This window comes from Pseudorca crassidens, chromosome 5 (assembly GCF_039906515.1).
Source record: "Pseudorca crassidens isolate mPseCra1 chromosome 5, mPseCra1.hap1, whole genome shotgun sequence".
Lineage (NCBI taxonomy): Eukaryota > Metazoa > Chordata > Mammalia > Artiodactyla > Delphinidae > Pseudorca > Pseudorca crassidens.
Genome location: NC_090300.1, coordinates 101,649,695 through 101,671,161, shown reverse-complemented (window position 1 = coordinate 101,671,161; position 21,467 = coordinate 101,649,695). Strand labels below are relative to the sequence as shown.

At 40.9% G+C, this 21,467-nt stretch overlaps 1 protein-coding gene across 6 annotated transcripts in view; it reads left to right on the top strand.

Annotated features, from left to right (window-relative positions):
- TMEM45A (transmembrane protein 45A) overlaps positions 1–21,467 on the top strand; it is a 119,999-nt gene that overhangs the window by 25,688 nt on the left and 72,844 nt on the right. The window contains exon 2 of one of the 6 annotated variants that reach the window (XM_067739096.1): positions 13,361–13,532. The exons of the other annotated variants lie outside the window; for them this stretch is intronic. The gene's annotated coding sequence lies outside the window, so the exon portion shown is untranslated. The remainder of the gene's footprint in view (positions 1–13,360; positions 13,533–21,467) is intronic. 6 annotated transcript variants of the gene reach the window in all.

Here is a 21,467-nt window from a genome sequence, read left to right as displayed (position 1 = left end):
AGCATAGGTCCTGGTATCCACTCTTTCCATCCATCCATCCATCCATCCATCCATCCATCCATCTATCCATCTGTCTATCCATCCATCTAGCCATTCATCCATCCATCCATTCATTCATTTATCTATCCAACACTTAGGTACCAAACCACTATATGCCAAGCACAGTTCTAAGAGCCAGAGATTAAACAGTAAAGAAAAACAAAAAAATCCTGCATTCATGGAGCTTTTATTCTAGTGAGGGGCGATGCAATCAACAGAATAAGTCAGTAAAGTCTGTAGTATTTTAGATGGGGAATTATTATGGGGAAAGTAAAGCAAGAAAAGAGGATGGGGTGTTGAGGCACTTTGTGGTTTTCAATAGGGTGATCAGGGAAGGCCTCATTGAGAAAGTTTTTGAGCAAAGGCTTAGAGGAGATAAGGGGGAAGAGCATTTCAAACAGGAGAAGCAGCAATTGCAAAGGCTGGAAGGTGGAGGTAAGTCTGGTGTGCAAGGAGAAGCAGGGAGGCCAGTGTGGCTGGTGGAGGAGAGGATGAGGAGAGGATGAGGAGAGGAGGCCGGAGGAATGACAGGGGTTAAATCACCTAGGGCTACGAAGGCTCTTGTGAAGACTTGGGCCCAACCTACATTTCAATAGAATAACACTGGCTCCTATGTTGAGAACTATCTGAAAGGGCCAAGGTGGAAGCAGAGTCCAGTTAGACCACTGTAATAACCCAGACCTGTACCAGAGTGGTCACAGGGGGAGGGGGTGAGGAGTGGACAGGTCCTGGGCATATTTTGGAGGTAGAGCCAACAGGATTTTCAAATGGTTTAGTTGTGAGAAGTGAGAGAAAGAGTGGAATCAAGGATGACTCTACATTTTGGAGGGTGAGTAACCAGAAAGATGAAGTGGTCACTGAGTGAGGAAAACTAGAGCAGATCTGTTCAGGGATGTTAAGAGATCTGTTTTGGAAGGTTTTGGATTTGAGGTGTATATTAGACATCTGAGTGAAGATGCTGAGTGGGAAGCTGGATATAGGAGTCTAGAGTGAAGGTGGGCAGGCTGGGCTAAAGATAAAAATCTTGGAGTGGTGGATGCGTGACATAATATTTAACACCATGAAGCAGAATGTTAGCCCCAGTACTGAGGGTATATAGAAAAGAAAAGAGTTCTAAAAACTGAGCCCTAGGACATTCTAATTTTATGGAGCTGTGAGATTAGGAGAAAGCAGAAAAGACGGAGGGACCAGTGAAGAGGAAAAACAAGCGAAGAATATTTTCCAGCAGGGAGGCACTGATAGCTCTGTGAATTTCTGCTAGTGGCTCAAGTAAGTTGAGGACAGAATAAGCTATTGGGTTTTTTTTGTGACCTTGACAGAAGAGCTAGAATCAGGTAGGACCAGTAAAGAAGGGACAGATTGAAGTGGGGAAAGGTGAAATTAGAGACTATTAAATTGCTGCCTATCTTCCTCACTCCCAATCCAGAAGAACCAAACCCCTCAACTTCCCATTTTTCTCATTCATCTTTATTCATTTTTTTGTCACCTCTATTAATCTTCATAAGCGACCTTAAATTCTTTTGGAATGAGCTGGAAAGTAAGCAAGATGGCGTGCTCCCCCCAAATAGGTTTGTCTCCCGCCTCTGTTGGGGTACAGGGCTTGTTATTACTTCCCTTCACGTCTGATGGTAGAAGTGTGGCCACCTGCCTGGTCCTGAGAGAGGGGGTGCCCCCAGGCACAGCTGTGCACACTGCCTTACACAGGCCCTTCTAGGAGGATGCATCCGGGGCGTGATCGTGGGGGGTACGTTGGAGCTTGCTCTCATTGCCTGTTGGTGAGGCCCCAGGAGTAACTGTGTTTTTGCACCTGTCTTGTTACAGGCTCAGAGAAAGGCAAATAGAACTCTTGAATTTGGGATAAACTAGAGGGATTTCAGAGGAGAGCAACAGAGTGAGCAACATGATGGTGAAAGGAGGAAAGAAAATCGGTATACATGAGAAAACTTCTCAGCTGTGGCTGTCGCCCTTTAGGGCTATGAAGATTCCTGTAGGCCTACATTTCAGAAGTGACTGTGGAGTTTGGCAGGTGTTTCAGGGAGGCTTCTTTTCCGGGCCAGGGCCAGAGGATGACTCAGCTGGCTTGGACATAGTTGGCTTTTGTTGAGGTACCAGGAGAGCTCTCCTGCAGGGTACTGGACACAATTCCCAGTAAACAGGAGTGTCTGCTGACTCCACCACTTCCCCCCTGTTGATTTGCTGAGGCTTCACCATTTTTGGCTTATGAAAACAAGAATGCTTTGGGAGCACAGAATATGATTTTGGGGTTTTCCTTTAGGACTGTGTTAGGATGCTAGTAGATGCCAGACACGGGACAAATTGGTGGGGCCCCCTCTTTGCTGCCCCTGCTGGGCTCTGGAAAGTGATACTGTCTGCTTTGCTGTTTATGTGACCTTATACATTGGGCACCTACTGGCAGTGCCTTTTTTAAAGATAGATTTATTTTTGTAGAGGAATTTTAGGTTCACAGCAAAATTGAGCAGAAAGTCCAGTGAGTTCCCATACACCCCCACCCTCCATACATGCACAGCTTTCCTGCTGCAGAGAGGTGCAGTTTGACACACCTACATTGACACATTATTATTGCTCAGAGTTCCTAGTTTATGTTGCAGTTCACTCTTGGTGGTGTACATTCTATGGGTTTTGGCAAATGTATGATGACATGTATCTACCATTATAGTATCATATGTAATAGTTTCACTGCCCTAAAAATCCTTGGTGCTCTGCCTGTTCAACCTGTCCATCTTTTTAATCCGCGGCAACCACTGATCCTGTTACTGTCTCCATGGTTTTGTCTTTTCTAGAATATCACATAATTGGAACCATATAGTAAGTATCCTCTTCAGATTGGCTTCTTTCACTTAGTAATATGGATTTAAGTTTGTTCCATGTCTTTTTGTGGCCTGATAGCTCATTTATTTTTCTCACTGAATAATATTCCATTATATGGATGTGTTACACTTAATTATCCATTCATCTACTGAAGGACATCTTGGTTGTTTCCAAGTTTTGACAATTATGAGTAAAGCTATTCTAAACATTCATGTGCAGGTTTTTGTGGGAACATGTTTTCAACTCCTTTGGGTAAATACCAAGGAGCATGATTGCTGGATCATATGGTGAGAGTATAATTAATTTTTGTGGGTTTTTTTTCTTTCTTGGCCATGTTGTGTGGCATGCGGGATCTTAGTTCCCTGACTAGGGATCAAACCCGTGTCCCCTGCATTAGGAGCACGGAGTCTTAACCACTGGACAACCAGGGAAGTCCCAAGAGTATGATTCATTTTTAAAGAAGCTGCCAGATGGTCTTCCAAAGTATCTGTACCATAGTGCTTTCCCATCAGCAATGAATAGGAGTTCCTGTTGCTCCACACTGTCACCAGCATTTGCTATTGTCAGTGTTCCAGAGATTAACCATTCTAATAGGTGTGTAGTGGTACCTCACTGTTGTTTTAATTTACAATTCGCTAACGACATGATATTGAGCTTCTTTTCATATGCTTATTTGCCATCTGTATATCTTCTTTGATGAGGTGTCTGTTCAGGTCTTCCGCCCACCCACGTTTAAATTTGGTGTTTGTTTTGTTTTCCTTTCTTTTTTATTGAGATAAAATTGACATATAACATTGTATTAGTTTAAGTTGTACAAGATAATGATTATGTATATATATCGATATATGTATATATTGAGAAATGATTACCACAATAAGTTTCGTTAACATGAATCATCACACTCTGTTACAATTTTTGTGTGTAATGAGAACTTTTAAGATCCACTCTCTTAGCAACTTTCTAATACATGCTATAGTATTATTAACTATAGTCACCATGCAGAATATTACATCTCCAGGTCTTATTTATCTTATAACTGGAAATTTGTACCTTTTGACCACCTTTACTTATTTTATCCCTCCTCTCCCACCAGCCTGTGGCAACCACCAATCTGTTCTCTGTATCTATGAATGTGGGGTTTTTTAGATTGCACGTGTAATTGAAATCATATTTGTCTTTCTCTCTCTGACTTATGTCACTTAATATAATGTCCTCAAGGTCCATCCATATTGTCGCAAATGGCAGGATTTCCTTCTTTTTTATGGTTGAATAATATTCCATTGTGTGTATGTGTGTGTGTGTGTGTGTGTGTGTGTGTGTGTGTGTGTGTATCACATTTTCTTTACCCATTCGTCTGTCATTTGTCACTTAGGATGTTTCCACATCTTGGCTACAGTAAATAATACTGCAGTGAATGTGTATATATTATTTTGAGATAGTGATTTTGTTTCCTTTGGATAAATGCCCAGAAGTGGAATTGCTGTATCATATGGTAATTTTATTTCTAAATTTTTGAGGAACCTCCATACTGTTTTCCATAGTAGCTGTACCAGTTTATATTCCCAAGAATAGTGCACAAGAATTCCTGTACTTCACATCCTTGCTAACGCTTCTTATTTCTTGCCTTTTTGATAATAGCCATTCTAACAGGTGTAAGGTGTTATCTCATTACAGTTTTGATTTGCATTTTCCAGTGACTAATGATGTTGAGTACCTTTTCATGTAACTGTTGGCCATTTGTATGTTTTCTTTGGAGAAATGCCTATTTCAGTTCCTCTGCCCATTTTTAAATTGGATTGCTATTTTTTTGTTATTGAATTGTATAAGTTCTTTATATATTTTTGATGTTAACTCCTTTTCAGATATATGATTTGCATATATTTTCTCCCATTCCATAGGTTGCCTTTTTATTCTGTTAATGTTTTCATTTGCTGTACAGAAGTTTTTTAGTTTAATATAGTTCCAGTTACTTTTGCATATTAACTTTGTATCTTAAAATCTTGCTATAAATGCTTATTACTTCCAGTTTTTGTTGATTCTTTTTGGATTTTCTACATAGATGATCATATCACCTGTGAACAAAGACAGTTTTGTTTCTTCCTTTGCAATGTATATTCTTTTATTTCCCTTTCTTATCTTACTGTGTTAGTTAAGATTTCCAGTACAGTGTTGAAAAGTAGAGGGAGTACCTTTGCCTTTTCCTGATCTTAGCAAGAGAGCTTCTCGTTTCCCATCATCAAGTATGATGTTAGCTATAGATTTTGGTAAGTAGTCTTTGTCTAGTTGAGGAAGTCACCTCTATTCCTAGTTTGCTGAGAGATTTTTTTGTTTTTTAACATGAATCGGTGTTGGATTTTGTCAAATGCTATTTCTGTGTCCATTGATATGATCATGTGAATTTTCTTCTGTAGCCTATTGTTGTGATGGATCACATTAATTGATTTTCAAATATTGAAACAGCTTTTCACACCTGGGATAAATCCCACTTTCTTGTGATGTATAATTATTATTATTATTATTATTTTGTGATACGTGGGCCTCTCACTGCTGTGGCCTCTCCCGTTGCGGAGCACAGGCTCCGGACGCACAGGCTCGGCGGCCATGGCTCACGGGCCCAGCCACTCCGCAACATGTGGGATCTTCCCGGACCGGGGCACGAACCCATGTCCCCTGCATCAGCAGGCAGACTCTCAACCACTTGCGCCACCAGGGAAGCCCTAATTATTTTTTATACATTGTTGGATTTGATTTGCTAATATTTTTGCTGAGGAGTTTTGCATCTATGTTTATAAGATATATTGGTCTGTAATTTTTGTTTTCCTGCCATGTCTTTGTCACATTTTGATGTTAGGATACTGCTGGCCTCATAAAATAAGTTAGGGGTACTCCGTTTGCTTCTATCTCCTGGCAGAGATTATAGAGAATTGGTATGATTTCTTCCTTATATATTTCATAGAATTCATCAGTGAACCCATGTGGGCCTGGTGCTTTGTGTTTTGAAAGATGACTAATTTTCTATTCAATTTCTTTAATAGATTTTGGGCTATTCAGATTGTCTATATCTTCTTATGTGAGTTTGGTAGATTGTGTCTTTCAAGGAATTGGTCCATTTCATCTAGGTTATCCTAGAATTTGTGGGTATAGAGTTGTTCATAGTGTTCCTTTATTATCCTTATAATGTTCATGGGATCTGTAATGATGTCCCCTCTTTCATACCTGATATTAGTAATTTATGTCTTCTGTCTTTTCTCCTTAGTTAGCCTGGCTAGAGGCTTATCGATTTTATTGATCTTTTCAAACAACAGGTTTTTGGTTTTGTTGATTTTCTGTATTGGTTTTGTTTTCAACTTTATTAATTTCTGTCCTAATTCTTATTATTTCTTTTCTTCTGCTTACTTTGGATTTAATTTGCTCTTTTTTTTTTCTAGTTTCCTAAGGTGGAAGCTTGGGTTATTCATTTTAGATCTTTCTTCTTTTTAAATATAAGCATTTAATGTTTTAAATTTCCCACTAAGCACTACTTTTGCTGCATCCTACAAATTTTCATAAGTTGTATTTTCACTTTCATTTCATTTTAATTTAATATTAAAAAATTCTTATGAGTTTTTTTCTTTTTCCCTCGTGTTATTTAGAAGCATGTTGTTTAATCTTCATGTATTTGGGTGTTTTCCAGATATCTTTATCTTACTGATTTCTAGTTAAATTTCATTGTAGTCTGAGAGGATATATTGCATGATTTCTGTTGTTTTAAATTTGTTAAGGTGTGTTTTATGGCCCAGAATGTGATCTATCTTGGTTATTGTTTCATTTGAGTTTGAGAAGAATGCTGTTGGAGGAAGTAGTTTATTGATGTCAGTTATATTCAGTTGGTTGATGGTGCTATTGAGTTCAACTATGTCCTTACTGATATTTTGCCTGCTGAATCTGTCCATTTCTGGTAGAGGGTGTTAAAGTCTCCAGATGGATTCATCTATTTCTTTTTGCAGTTCTATCAGTTTTTGCTCATGTATTTTCATGCTCTGTTTTTAGGTGCATATTCATTAAACTTTTTTTTTTTTTTTTTTTTTTTGCGGTACGCGGGCCTCTCACTGCTGTGGCCTCTCCCATTGCAGAGCACAGGCTCCGGACGCGCAGGCCCAGCGGCCATGGCTCACGGGCCCAGCCGCTCCGCGGCATGTGGGATCCTCCCGGACCGGGGCATGAACTCGTGTCCCCTGCATTGGCAGGCGGACTCCCAATCACTGCCCCACCAGGGAAGCCCTCATTAAACGTTTTTATGTCTTCTTGGAGAATTGACCCCTTTATCATTATGCAATGCCCCTCCTTATTCCTGATAATTTTCCTTGCTCTGAAGTCTGCTATGTCTGAAATTAATATAAGTACTCCTTCTCTCTCTCTCTCTTTTTGGCCACACCACGTGGCTTGGGGATCGTAGCTCCCTGACCAAGGATCAAACTCTCCTGGTCTCTTTTGATCAGTGTTAACATAATATGACTTTCTCCATCCTTTTACTTTTACTCTGTATGTACCTTTATATTTAAAGTGAGTTTCTTGTAGACAACATATAGTTGCATCTTTTTAAAATTTCTGATCTACTCTGACAATTTTATCTTTTAATTGATGCATTTTGATCATTGACATTTAAAGTGATTATTGATATAGTCAGATTAATATCCACTGTATTTGTTACTGTTTTCCATTCATTGCCCTTGTTCTCTGTTCCTATTTTTGTCTTTCTCTCTTTCTCTTCCTTTTGTGGTTTTACCTGTAATGCCTTTTTACATAACCACCTGTATTCCTCCCCCCACTTCGCCCCCGTGGCACACACACTCCAAAGGAACCTCCAACTCTGTGCACCTTGATGTGAGCTGTTGCGGGGCCTCTGGTTCTAGTTTTTTCCCTGCATCCATTGGAGAAGCAAGCAGACACAGGCTGCCAACCTGGCTTCATCCTTTTGGATAACTGCAGCTTCTGTCTTCATCATTCCCTGTCTCTAAGAGAGTGGGAGCAGAGTATATCATCACTAAGAAAAACCTCTCACTTTTCCTGTCTTGTTCTAAGAGGTGGAGGGATAAGTGGAAGTGAAAAAATTAAGGTCTTCATGGTGGCACTGCCAGGCTGGGACGTGAAGCAACTTTTGCAGTATCAGGGTGGGATTCACATCAAGGAGATTTCCTGATTCTTCTTTGGCCCATGGTGGATGATGAGTGGGTGAACATTTTATTAGCTTTCAGGATGGAAGATATTTGTTTTCCAGTCATTTCCAAATGTTGAAGAACACCTTTAGAAGCTGGGGGCAAAGTTTAGAGAGTGGAGCTCTGTGAAGGGCTTGGATGTGTTTTAACTTGGGATTTAGAAGAGCTTAAATTTCTCTGGCATGTGCTTAGTGCTCTACTGGCAATATTATGCAGGTGGAGTACGGGTGACATCTGCATCTCTGGCTGAGGTTGGGTGTGGGAGGGATTAGCTTTAGTTTCCTCTTTTTGGTATCAGCCCTACCCTGGCATGATTTATTTGGATCTCAGATGTTAGCTGCTGCTTCTTCTCAATGGCACGCTATTTTATTTATTTATTTATTTTTCCGGCGTTAGCTGCCTCTTGGCTAGAGCTGTTAGAATACCACACTCACTTCAGCACATACACACAGACCCTTGGGGCTATTGACTCCATATCACTTTTTGCCAGCTGGGTCTGGCCTTCTCCTGCCCACTCAGGCCACAGCAAGGTGCTGCCAGCCAGAGCCACTCTGATAGGCAGGACTGGTGTGGCACCTGTTCGGAGTGACCAGAACCTCCTTGCCACATTTAGCTCCTGCCTTGCCCCTGTACCCTGGCTCCAGGATACCCCTAAGCTCATTTACCATGACTATGAAGAGTATTTCTGACCAGCTTAGTAATGTGGGGAGAGGTGTTTGTTGTTGATTGTTTATTGTTTCTGGTTGAGTAGGAGTTCAATAGAAGCCATGCTTTCCTAACACCTCTAGTCCTCTCTCAGGTAGCGTTGTGGTTCTCTGGTTATATACCTGCCCAGCAATGTTCAACCTTGTGTTCAGATCTACCCTTGAAAAGACAAAGGCAGGGAGTTCCCTGGTGGCCTAGTGGTTAGGATTCCGGGCTTTCACTGCTGTGGCCTGGGTTCAACCCCTGGTGGGGGAACTGAGATCCTGCAGGCTGCGCGGTGCAGCCAAAAAAAAAAAAAAGGCAAACAGTGGCAGGTGAGTACACGTTGGGCATGGAGATATTGCGCCCAGCTCCCTGACCATCATTCCCTCTTCCCCCTCACTTTCCAGCTTGTCCATGAGGCTATAATAATGGTATGCATGAGACATTCCATGAGATTTTTGATTCCTAAGAACTAATTTCTCTCTGGGCCATACCGTGCTAAGAGGGGAGTGGGTGGGTGCCAGGCAGTGGTAGTAGGGCTGACTCTGGCCCCTGACCTGCCTCTCAGGATTAGGAAATATGGGCTATTTGGGGGACAAAGTGTCACTTGCCTTGATTTGTTTGTTTTTCAGGAGTGTGCCTTTGCTGAGAACCTGGGCCTTACTCTTACGGGTTATTTTTAATGGTACAACACCCTAGTGTTCCGTCTTCCATCTGAACTCACAGAAACACTCACACAAATAGGATGATCTTGGTCTGTATGTTTGAGAGCTTGAAATTCTTGTCCTAGCTACTGTCGTGTCTTCAACCCTCTACCCACTTGGCCCTGTCACAATGAAATAGTTTTTAAACATCTTAAGTCTCCAGTGTTACTCATTCATCTCACATAGTCTAACTCAACGCTTCTCAACATTTATCATGGCACAGAATACCTAGAACATGACACCATGTAGGTGAAAGTGCTCATTCCTAGGCAACAGGCCGGAGGAGGTCTGGCTTCCATAGGCTTTGGTCCCTCTTACACTCCCCTGGCTGCTCCTGGGCCTGAGTACATTTATATTTTCCTCTGGCACAACTGTTCCCACCAGGGGCACACCAGCATGCTGCCTCAAAGGTTAGAGGCTCTGGCCCAAGACCTAGTATATACCACAGTCTCAGTGCAGTCAGCATCTATAAGCATCTTTCAGGGTGTCCTCAGAGGGTGAACATTCTTGCCCAGGGTATTGTGAGTTAGGGAGAACTAAGTTCCTGTGGTCCTGCCCTTTGCTCAGTGCAGTTTGCCACCATCTGCCCTTCCGGGAGGTAGATGGATGCCAATACTGCCTGTCCCCTGTCCCTTCCAGGTCAGCGAGCCTGGGCTCCTTGGCTCTGTGGCCACATTCTGAGGCTTAGCATGCTTCTTCCTACACTACGTTCTTAAGTATTTTACAATTTCCACGTATTCCTGCCCCCTGGGAGCTAACATGGAGGCCAGTCCCAGGTTTGCTACATCTTCTGCACAGCTTAGAACATTGTTTCTTATGAAATGGTTGAAGGCATCCCAGGGTGCTCTGCTGATGCTGTCTGCTCCTGTCACTGTGACCCATATCCTGACAACTGGTCTGATGGAATGTGGATATTGCAAGAGCACACTAGTTCTCTTTTAGTTCTTTGGACTATGTGGTACCAGGTATTTCTTCTTACACTCAGAGAGGGCTATAAGCATGCGCATCGATCCATCCATTCATTTATTTACTTATTTAACAAGCCATTCAGCAAATGCTGGGCAATGAGGATGTAAAGATAAGAGACATAGTTCTTGCTTTCCAGAAGCTCACAGTCCAGTGAGGGAGACCCTAGATGTGTAATGATGGTATACACGAAAAACTCCGTGACAGTGCCTTGGGCACACAGAAAAGGGGACCCTCACGCTTGGAAAGTGGGTCAGGGAGTTTCCTTGGCCAAGGTGAGATGACGGCTGAGTTGGTTTTTTTCTATCTCTTTCTTCCTCCTCTTTTCTTGAATTGAGTCATGCAGGATGTGTGTTATTGGTTGAAGGAAAAAAGGGTTCCAGGCAGCAGAAAAACTGTACAGAGCTAAGGAGGCATGTTAGAGAGCTTGACATATCTGGGGAACTTTAAATGCCACCATCTTGCTTGGTCATAGAGTTTAGTGGAAGGCAACAATGGGATAAGAATCCCGCTAAAATACATCTGGAGGAGGAAGTGGACACTCCCATGTTAGCCTGCAATGGTCAGACTATACTTGAGAAATGAGAGTGTCTATGAGATTCAAAATAATATCTCATAGGAACCCTGGGATGTTTCACCTGGAGGAGAGAGAGGTTAGACAACAGTGTGACATGACTAGACTTGTTAGGTATGGCTTCTGTGAATGAGGCAGCACAGTTGGGTAAGGGAGATTGGTTCTGAATCTTGCTTCTTTCACTCAAAAGAAGATGATGTTGGGACAGTTATGACATCTCCAAACCAATGTCCTCATTTATAAAGACTGTTCTCATAATACCTACCTCACCAGGGTTGATATGAGAATTAAATTATGTAATGTATTGATACATGAAAGAACTTAACGTAGTAAATACCCGAAAAGGTTCGTTTCTCTTCCCTTTCTTTTCCTCTCTCCTTTTTCTCCATCTTTCTGCCCTTCCCACACTCCCTTTTTCATGAATTGACTTTTTATTAAGTAAGGAGTACATGTCAAGCATCCTGCAAGGATCTATATTGTCCACTACAGCAGCCACTAGTCACACGTGGTTACAGAACACTTGGCATGTGGCTGGTCCCAACTGAGGTGTGCTGTGAGTGTGAAATACAGAAGTTGAGGACTTAGTACAAAAAAGGGAATGTAAGCTATCTCATTAATAATTTTTTCTATAGATCATATGTTTAAATGATAGCATTTTGGATATATGTGGTTACATAAAAATGTAATGAAAAATCAATTTCACCAGTTTCTTCTTACTTTGAAAAATGGGGCTACAGAAAACTTAAAATTACATATGTGGCTTACATTTTATTTCTATGGGACAGCACTGTGTGGGCTTTTGGGGACTTAATGGTGAAAAGAAAAACTGACTTTGCAGTACTTATAGTCTAGCGGGGGAAAGTAGAAAACCACCACCGACAACAAAAACAGTAAAAGGAAATAAAAACTAAATAGAAAAACAACAAATAAAAAATTTCACATTGTAATAAATACGGTGAAGAAAAGTTTCTATGCAAGGAACACTGAAGGACCGAATTTAGATTGACTGGTCACGGAGGCCTCTCTGAGGGAGAGATGTTTGTGCTGGGCCTCCAGGGAGGCCTTCCTACATGGCATTTCCAGGCAAAGGTGGGAACATGGCATTCCAGCCAGAGGAAACAGACTGCCAGTCAGTATTTACCGAGTCTACAAACCCCCCAGCATGTGGTCGGCAATGGGGAAAAACTGCGGGGCTGCCAGACACAGGGTGACCCCGTGACTCCTTTGAGCTTGTGGTCTGGAAAGGAGACAGAAGAGGCAGGTACCTCAGTGTACAGGGCTGGGACAACTACCAGCTCTGGTAGTGTCTTTCCTCCTCTCTCTCCCAGCCTCAGATCATTGTGGACCACAGTCTTGGCTATGCAGGTCCGTAGGGCCGGTCAGTTCTTCCTTCTTGGTGGGGAACACTCACATTCGGCTCTTTTTCCCTGTTCCCACTGCCCTGTCCTGACTCAGACTCATCTCAGAAATGATGTCTGCAATAACTTCTTAACCAGTTTCCTTGCCTCCAGACTCTTTTTTTTTTTTTTAAAGAAGATGTTGGGGGTAGGAGTTTATTTATTTATTTATTTTTTCTGGGTTGGGTCTTTGTTTCTGTGCGAGGGCTTTCTCTAGTTGTGGCAAGCAGGGGCCACTCTTCATTGCGGTGCGCGGGCCTCTCACTATTGCGGCCTCTCCTGTTGCAGAGCACAGGCTCCAGATGCACAGGCTCAGTAGTTGTGGCTCACCGGCCTAGTTGCTCCGCGGCATGTGGGGTCCTCCCAGACCAGGGCTTGAACCCGTGTCCCCTGCATTAGCAGGCAGATTCTCAACCACTGCACCACCAGGGAAGCCCCCAGCCTCTTGATTTAATATCTTTAATATCTTCTGTGCATTGGTGCCAAATTAATCTTCCCGAAATACTATTTACTATGCAACTTCCTTGCTTCAAAGCTTTTACTAGCTTCCTGATACTGGCAGAGGAGCAGCATGACCAGAGCTGCGGCACCTCTCTCTCACTTTTCACCCTTTATCTTTCCTTCCCCGGGTAATGACAGTTCCCAGAGAAGCAGGGCCCACAGCAGGAAGAGCAGCCTCTTCAGATGGTCTTGAGTAAATTTTGAAGCCTCACCTCTGGCCATCTTCCATACTTCCATAAGGGCAGGAGCATATTAGTAAGAGCATGGGTTCCAGAGTCAGCCAGACCAGGTTCAAATCCCAGCTCTGCCATTTAACTTGCTGTGAGAACCCTTTCAATAAGTTATTAATCTTTTCTAAGCCTTACTTTCCTCCTATTAATACCAGGAACCTAATAGTAATTTGTACCCCATTTGAAGCCATGGATGTGCTGATTAACAGTGATGTCTTCTTTCATCCTGTATCCCTAGCGCCAGTTAGCAGCCTCTTTTCACCTGGTAATGGACTGTGGTCCGACTTCTGTGCAGCTGTGATGTGGGCTGGAAACACTGGATGGAGACAGTGAATAGTGATGTCAAGAAGATGGATGGACCTCAAGAGACCATCCAGTGTGGGACCTCTGAGGTGCCCCAGTGTGTCCAAGTAGGTCCAGAGGAGTTAGTCAAAAAGCATATATATATATATATATATATATATATATATATATATATATATATATATATATGCTTTTGGGGGTATTATCCACACAAGGAATCACTGAACAGAGACTTCACCTTCCTTTTCATTTATCTCTTTGGAAGACGTAGTATGTAGCGGGTAGCAGGTTGTCAACAAGAAAGGAATATAATATCTATTCCAGAATTAGTGCACCATAAATATTTGTAAAGTGAGAATACATGAAAGCTAATAAAGAAGTAAGGTTTCAACAACGCCTTTATGGAGATCAAAATGTCTATAAATTACCCCATCGAAATTACTGTAGTATTTGACTACAGGAAAAGAAACAAAACACCAACAGAAATTCAGAAAATATCTTGTATATTAGGACCTTAATCTATATTTGCTAAATCTGTTGAAAGGAACAACAAGAATAATATAGTGCCCATCACATATGACCACTTTTATGACAGTTTTTACTTTGGGTTCCAAGACTTTCCTCTCTTATTCTACTTGCTCAGAACCAATTTGCAGAAGAAACAGTGATTCAGTGGCTCTGATGTCAGAATGCTGGGAATCATGAAGTGGTTGGATGAAGCACTGGAAATCCTCCTCGACCAATGGTTCCAAACTTATCATATGAGACTGACCCATTTTTAACATCATGGATTTCTAGCATTCCTCCCAACTGCATCCCACAATTCGATTGTGGCTATACTTTTACAATCTATTGATTGAGAAAAAAAGATAGCCATACCAATTCAGGTGGCCTCTTATAATGGAACCTTGGCCCAGGGATCCTCAGCTTACTTGATGGGACCACCAACATTTTAGACCAAATTTCTCATTGTATAAATGAGGCATAGGGCATTTTTGATTAAGAAATAGAAAAGGTGTAATTCGGAAAAGCATAGGATGTTTAAAAAGAGATCTGGAAATATTCAGAAGTCACAACCGAATCAACTTGGGATCTCTTACTTAGAGAAACATGCTAATGGATTTCATTCTTGGGGAGACAAAAACCCAGAAATTTCATTCTTGGGTTTTTTTCCTCTTATTTTCATGTGGTGCTTCACCATTTCTTCATTAGCTTCATGGGCATTCCTTGAGAAATCTCCACACTGAGCTGTTGCAATATTCTTGACTCCATGGAAATACCTTTATGTGTTGCCAGATAAAACACAGGATACCCACTGAAATTTGAATTCCAAATAAGGATGCAATAGATGGAACATACTTAGGCTAAAAAAATTGTTCATCTGGAATTCAAATTTCACTGGTATCCTATACTTTATTGTTGTTGATAACTGTGGCAAGTAGACCTACCTACCTAAGTGCTGAAGGGCAGGAACTGAAAACCTGGGTGACAGTCTTGCAAAGCTGTCAACACTGGTTACTGACATGTTTTCTGGGGACCTTTCAGATTTCTGTCAAAAGAAGGCTCGTGTATGGTTTTCTCAGGGAGGCTTACTGTACTACACAGACACGCAACCAACTCAAGACACTGGCAGCCCAGGCAGCAGCTGCTCATTCCTCTTTATTCCCTTTGTTCATTCTCGTTTACCTTGAGATTTTGACATGAACTTGCATATCTGACCTTTTGGGAGGTGGGGGCAGAAGCAAAGATGGAGATTTTTTTTTTCCTGAAATAATGGCTTTAAGTGTAAGATCAGGGGACAGGGGAGGAGGCAGGAGGGTAGGCGACTTCAGCCACTCAGACCCCCCCATTTTCCTGTACAAGAGTCACAGCATTTCCCATGGAGCATAGCGAGCTACAAAACTCTGCTTTTTCTTGTCTGAACTTGAATTTACAGGAGGCTGGAGTTTAGATGCCTATTTCTGTCTCATTTTTCCCTCACACCATTTTTCTTTCCCTCTATAAAGTAGATGCAAAAGAAAAACTGGCATTGGACCATTTTTCTTTTCATTAATTTAATTTATAAAATGGGATGTCCTACGGTTTTTCTTCACTCCAATTGTAAAATCAGTGAATTTATTCCAAAAACATGCAGAATACTATGATAAAGCCAAAGAAACAGTTCATTTGATGGTTATTCACATTGAAATCCTGTCACCTAAGGGCAGACCTGTGAAAAGAATGACTTTCACAACAGACCCTAAGGGTCAGAGAGGTTTTCTTTTCTAGGAGGTTGGAAAGAAAGCTCTGCAAATCAGGCTACTTGTTGGATGAGATTTTGTTTTCTGCCCAGAAATGGGCTTTTGAAGGTTAATTTTACAAAGTTCTATGATGGTGAATGCCAGTGTCTGCCCTACCCATAAAGTGAGACCTCAAATGTTTGGTTGGTAGGAGGTAAATATTTGGAATCAGAGGGTATGAAGAAATAAAAAAAAAACAGAGAAGTTAGTGGTAGGCTCTAACAGTTGACAGAAGAAACCAAGGACTAGAAGACAGTAGCACATGAGTTGGCTTAAAAGTTGGGCATTGGGCTTCCCTGGTGGCGCAGTGGTTAAGGGTCCACCTGCCGATGCAGGGGACACGGGTTCGTGCCCCGGTCCGGGAGGATCCCACATGCCGTGGAGCGGCTGGGCCCGTGGGCCATGGCCGCTGGTCCTGCGGATCCAGAGCCTGTGCTCCGCAGCGGGAGAGGCCACAACAGTGAGAGGCCCGCGTACCGCAAAGAAAAACAAAAAACAAAAACAAAAAACAAGTTAGGCATTGCTTAATTCATGCATCAAACATTTCTGAGTGCAAGCTTGGTGCTTGGATGAGTACGGAGCTCCTGGCTACTGAGAAGAGATTGAGAGTAAAAGTATAAGAAAAGTGCTGTGGTAAAGGGATGTGCAGGTGCAGTGGGACCAGAAAGTGTGCAGTCTAAATCAGACTGGAAGTTCAAGGTCAAGGGAAGAGTCACCTCCAAGGCCAGCTCCTTCGAGCTTTAACTTCTCTCTTATGGGTCACAGCCTCAGATTTCTCAGGATAGCCTGGATTTTCCATATGCTGTGCTGTCATCAAGACCTGTGACAAACAAAACAAAACCAAAAACAGGTCTCTTTCATTTCTTTTGGCTTGGCTCTTTCATTTCTCTTTATCTTTCCCAACTTTTAAGTAGAAAATGTCAAGACACAAAATAGTATCATATACCCATTAGCCAGTTTCAACAGTTACTAACTCATGGCCAATTTTGTTTTATCTGTTTCCTTACTCATTTCTCCTCTCTCCCAGATAATTTTGGTATTAGAATTCTCCAGAGAAAAAGAACCAAAAGGATGTGCGTGTGTGTATGAATATATGGAAAAAGAGAGAGAGACTGATTTAGTTTAAGGAGTTGATTCCTGAGATTATGGGGGCTGGCAAGTCTGAAATCTGTAGGGCAGGCCAGCAGGCTAAAGACTGAGGGAAGAGATGGTGCTGCAGTTTCTATTGGGAAGAAAATCTGGAAGCAGAATTACTTCTTCCTTGGAGAAACTCAGTCTTTCCTCTTGAGGCCCTCAACTGACTGAGCACACCACCTCCCTGCCCCATGCTCCCCCCACTGCCCCCACTCCCACTGGCCTGTGGAGGGTAATCTGCTTTTCTCCATGTCAACTAATTTAAATGTTGATCACATCTAAAAAATACCTTCACAGCAACATCTAGACTGGTGTTTGACCAAAAACTGAGTAGCATGAGCTTAGCCAATTTGACACACAAAATTGACCATCACAATTTGGAAACTAATCCAAGTCATCATATTATTTGGTCCATAATATTTTAGTATATATCTTTAAAAAATATAGATTAAGAAAAAAGCCTTAAATACAATATGATTTTCACCCCTATAAAATTAAAAGTCTTGAACTATTTTTGTGTGAATTAGGATCTAAATAAAGCTCATGCATTGCAATTATAAATAGGATTCAGGAGTCTTTGTTAATACACAAATTCTCTATTTGTTTTTCTTACAGTTTATTTGTTGAGAAGCCAGTTTGTCCTGTAGAATTTTGCATCATTTGGTTTTACTGGTTGCATCCCTATGATGTCATTTAACATGCTCCTCTACCCCTACGTTTGCTGTAAATTAAGAATTACATAGAGAGGTTGGATCACACCTAGGTTCACTTGTTTTTGCAAGAATACTTCAGGTGCATCTTGTCGCATCGTCTTTCTTTGTTATCAGTCGTCTTTGTTCATCATTGCCTGCATTTATTAGTTCATCAGGGCTTGTAAAATTCTAAACTCTATCATTTCTTCTGTATTTATTAGCTAAAATATTTATATAAAGAGGAATTTCCCCTCATGAACTATTTGGGTACAGTTCTTCCTAATTCTTTTTCCCAGTGTTTCCCCAGGTGGAGTTAATATACTTCTAGGAGTCTGCTGACATGTTCTTGAGGGGTGGGGAAGGAGGTCTGCAAGCTTTCTATTATAATCATCTAACTGCATTTTCATCCAGCAATTACTGAGAAATATTATAAGCCTATTCTACATCACCTGGGTGAGCATCTTGCATCAGAATTCAGCCAAACATCTCAGTGCTGAAGCTTACATTTTTGTACAATACTTAAGATCATGATGGGGCATGTAGTACTGATTTAATTATCAAGGGTTGATGAATAAAGAAGACGGGCTTAATATGTTAGACAACGTTCTGGTGGATTTAATTTGAATAGAGAGCTGAGTCAGTTTGTGGGGGGGACACAGTAGTATACATCTTCTGGACCAAAAAGTATATGTGCTGTAGCTGTCAGTTTCAGAGTTACGTGTGAAAGGCCACTTATTTTAAAAGAAATAATTGTCTATTTGATTTGCATTAATTTATTTGATTTGTGTTGGTTTTGTTTCTATTTAATTTGTAAATTGGTTTTATTTTTGTAGTTGTCCAAGTACATATTTTTACTATTTAAGAAAGTTCATAATAAAAGCAATTTGTCAACATACTGGCTCTAAAAGAATTATTTTCCTTTTAAAATGTCTGTACCTTACAGACAGTTTGAGAAAGTGCTTTATCCCATTCTGGCTTTCCTAGGGCTATTAGCTAATCCCACCTTTAGTGTAATTTGTCTTGTTAATGAGTGAGCTCTTTTATGAGCTCTTCAGGGGTTCTCTGGTGCAGCCAGGAGTGAGAAGTAGACGACACTAAGCCCTTGAGTCTCCCTCAGTGACGGGACCTGAGAGTCTAAAGAGGCTTCTTCTGCTCCTGTTCCCTTCTCCCCCCACCGTCTGTTCGTGATTTTTTTTTTTTTTTTTTTGCGGTACGCGGGCCTCTCACCGTTGTGGCCTCTCCCGCTGCGGAGCACAGGCTCCGGACGCGCAGGCTCAGCGGCCATGGCTCACGGGCCCAGCCGCTCCGCGGCATGTGGGATCTTCCCGGACCGGGGCACGAACCCGTGTCCCCTGCATCGGCAGGCGGGCTCCCAACCACTGCGCCACCCGGGAAGCCCCTGTTGGTTATTTTTAAAGTTTTTATTTTTATGACTGTTAGAGGCCCTCCTTCCGACTGGCATTCCTAAGGGGGTATGGCAGGCTGAATAACGCCCCACCCCCAAAGATGTCCAGGTTCTAATCTCCGGAAACTGAGAATGTGTTGCCCTACATGTGTAGGGAAGGCAGAACTAGACTTCTACACATTTTAGGTTTTCAGCTGGGATTTTTAAACAAAAAGACAGATTAACAGGAGGAAAAACTAACAGTCTTTTTTTTTTTAAGCACATGCAACACCCATCATATGGGACAAACCTCAATGAAAAATAACTCAAAGCAGCAGCTTAGAATTCTGGCTTATAGAGCATCGCCAATAAAGAACAATAAATTTGTAGAGAAATGATAGGACAAAGGAAAGCAGTTTAGGTTTCCAAGGGCGGCAAACTGTGGGAAGATAAACATCTGGGAACTAATGACAAAGATTTGTTTGACAGCTTCCTCTTGCCACCTCTGGGCTGATAAGAATATGTCTCCAGTGAAAGAAGAATGTATATCCTGCCTCTAGGAAGTAATGAGGAGGGCAGAGAGCTTTTCCTTATTTGCTGCTTCTTAATTGCCTTCAGCTCAAAATTATTTTTGTGTCAAAGAGGCATATTTTGGGGTGACGTATTCTGGTTTCCTTTAGTTCCCAATTTGAAATTTTATTTTTAGAAAGTGTCACATATTAGAAGCTGAGTTTGGTTAGAAGTTGTGAGATAAGAGATCAGCAAAGGGGGAGAAAAACATAGATAGGAACAAGCAGAAAAGGATGAAACACCGTTTTTCTCTCTACAATCATCACCCCCATTTTTACCAAAGATAGTCATAATAAGACTAATTGGTTTGCCAAATAAGTCTAATATCATTAAACTTGGTCTGATTATTTACATAAATGCAGCAAGAATAGAGATTGATCATGTAAGCTTTTTTCAGTCTGTTTTGCTAGAATTTTTGATAAAGAATATGAGATTATTCTGGAAGCCAAGCCAAGGACTCACTTGCAATGCCTATAGATTTAGGTAAATTCCTCTCTTCCTGAGGTCTAAGATGTCATGAGGTTCTGGATCTGCTAGGAAATGACTTTCCATACTCATTGGTTAGGCTGGGAACCCTATAAACAAGATTTACCGGGTAGTTTTCTGAAGGGAGCCTTTATTGGCTCCATAAAGTCAACCTTAGTTTCTTAAAACCATCTGGTTATGTCCGAGTCTATGAATATCATTCTCAAATGTAACATTCCAGTCAAAGTCTTGGTAATATAACCAATATTTCCCACTGTGTTCTGTTCTAAGGAAAACAGATTCTCACTGAGTCTATGCAAATAAGTATATTGCCATGAAAATAAGAATACTCAATAAGAACTTCTGAATTCTTGAGGGATCAGGTAGGGAGAAAATTCTGTTTACATAGATATAATTTACCAAGTTGCTGTTAAGTTATAAATAGTTTGATAGAAAAGAGAAAAAGTTTTTCTTAAATCTGGAAAAACAAAACATTAATGAACTGGCAATGTTTCAAAGAAAAAAGTCAGAAAATTATAATTCTCATCAGTTCATTCAGTTCTATGTAATTGTTCTGCTTGACCTTGGGTTAGCAGTTTTATGAATCAATCAGTTTCTCCATAACAATTCTGGAAATTCTTACGTAGTTCAATGGTATGATCTTAGAGTTATCAGAAACCTGTATTCTAGAGTACTTGTCAAGGTCTTTTCCATAAATCTCTTTAAAGACACAGCAATTTTGGATCATAGCTGCGTGTTAAAGCTTTCAGGAAAGCATCAGAATAATACAGTAATTTTCTGTGCATGCCAGAAGACTTAAACATGGCCACGGTTAAAGTTCTGATGAGAATTCATTATAATTTAATTGACAAGGAAATTCGGTTATTTGTGAGACAGACAACATTTTAAGGTGATAGCTGGAATTACGACTGATAACATACTAGGAATGTCAGATTTTATATGATTTCTGGACTACTTATAATAGTAACATACACCCATATAATATATTATAGGTATATATTGTATAATATATTATACAATATAATCTAAAGAAGGTTTCGTATCACTTCTTATTTCCATGTAATTTAACATATCAAATAAGCCTAATTAGTTTAACACTTCTCTTTTGAGAGAAAAAATCCTTCCAGATTTTACAGGGGGCCTCTGGAAAATCCCAAAGTTAGGTCCAAATCAAAAAGACTTCATTTAGAGTTTGGTTTTGAAAAGTTTGTAAAAAATGTCAAGATGTTTAGAACACTTGATTTAATAGGATCGGAGGTCACTGTGAAATAATAGTTACCCATTTAACCACAGTGACAATAAAAAGATTTCAAAGGCAAATACACAAAGTTACATGTTATAAAAAAACCTTAGCTCTCTTAATATTGACTCAGTTTTTCTTCAGTAATCGAACATCTGATAAAGAAAACATGAAGCACAGAAAATATATATTTTTTAACATCTTTATTGGAGTATAATTGCTTTACAATGGTGTGTTAGTTTCTGCTTTATAACAAA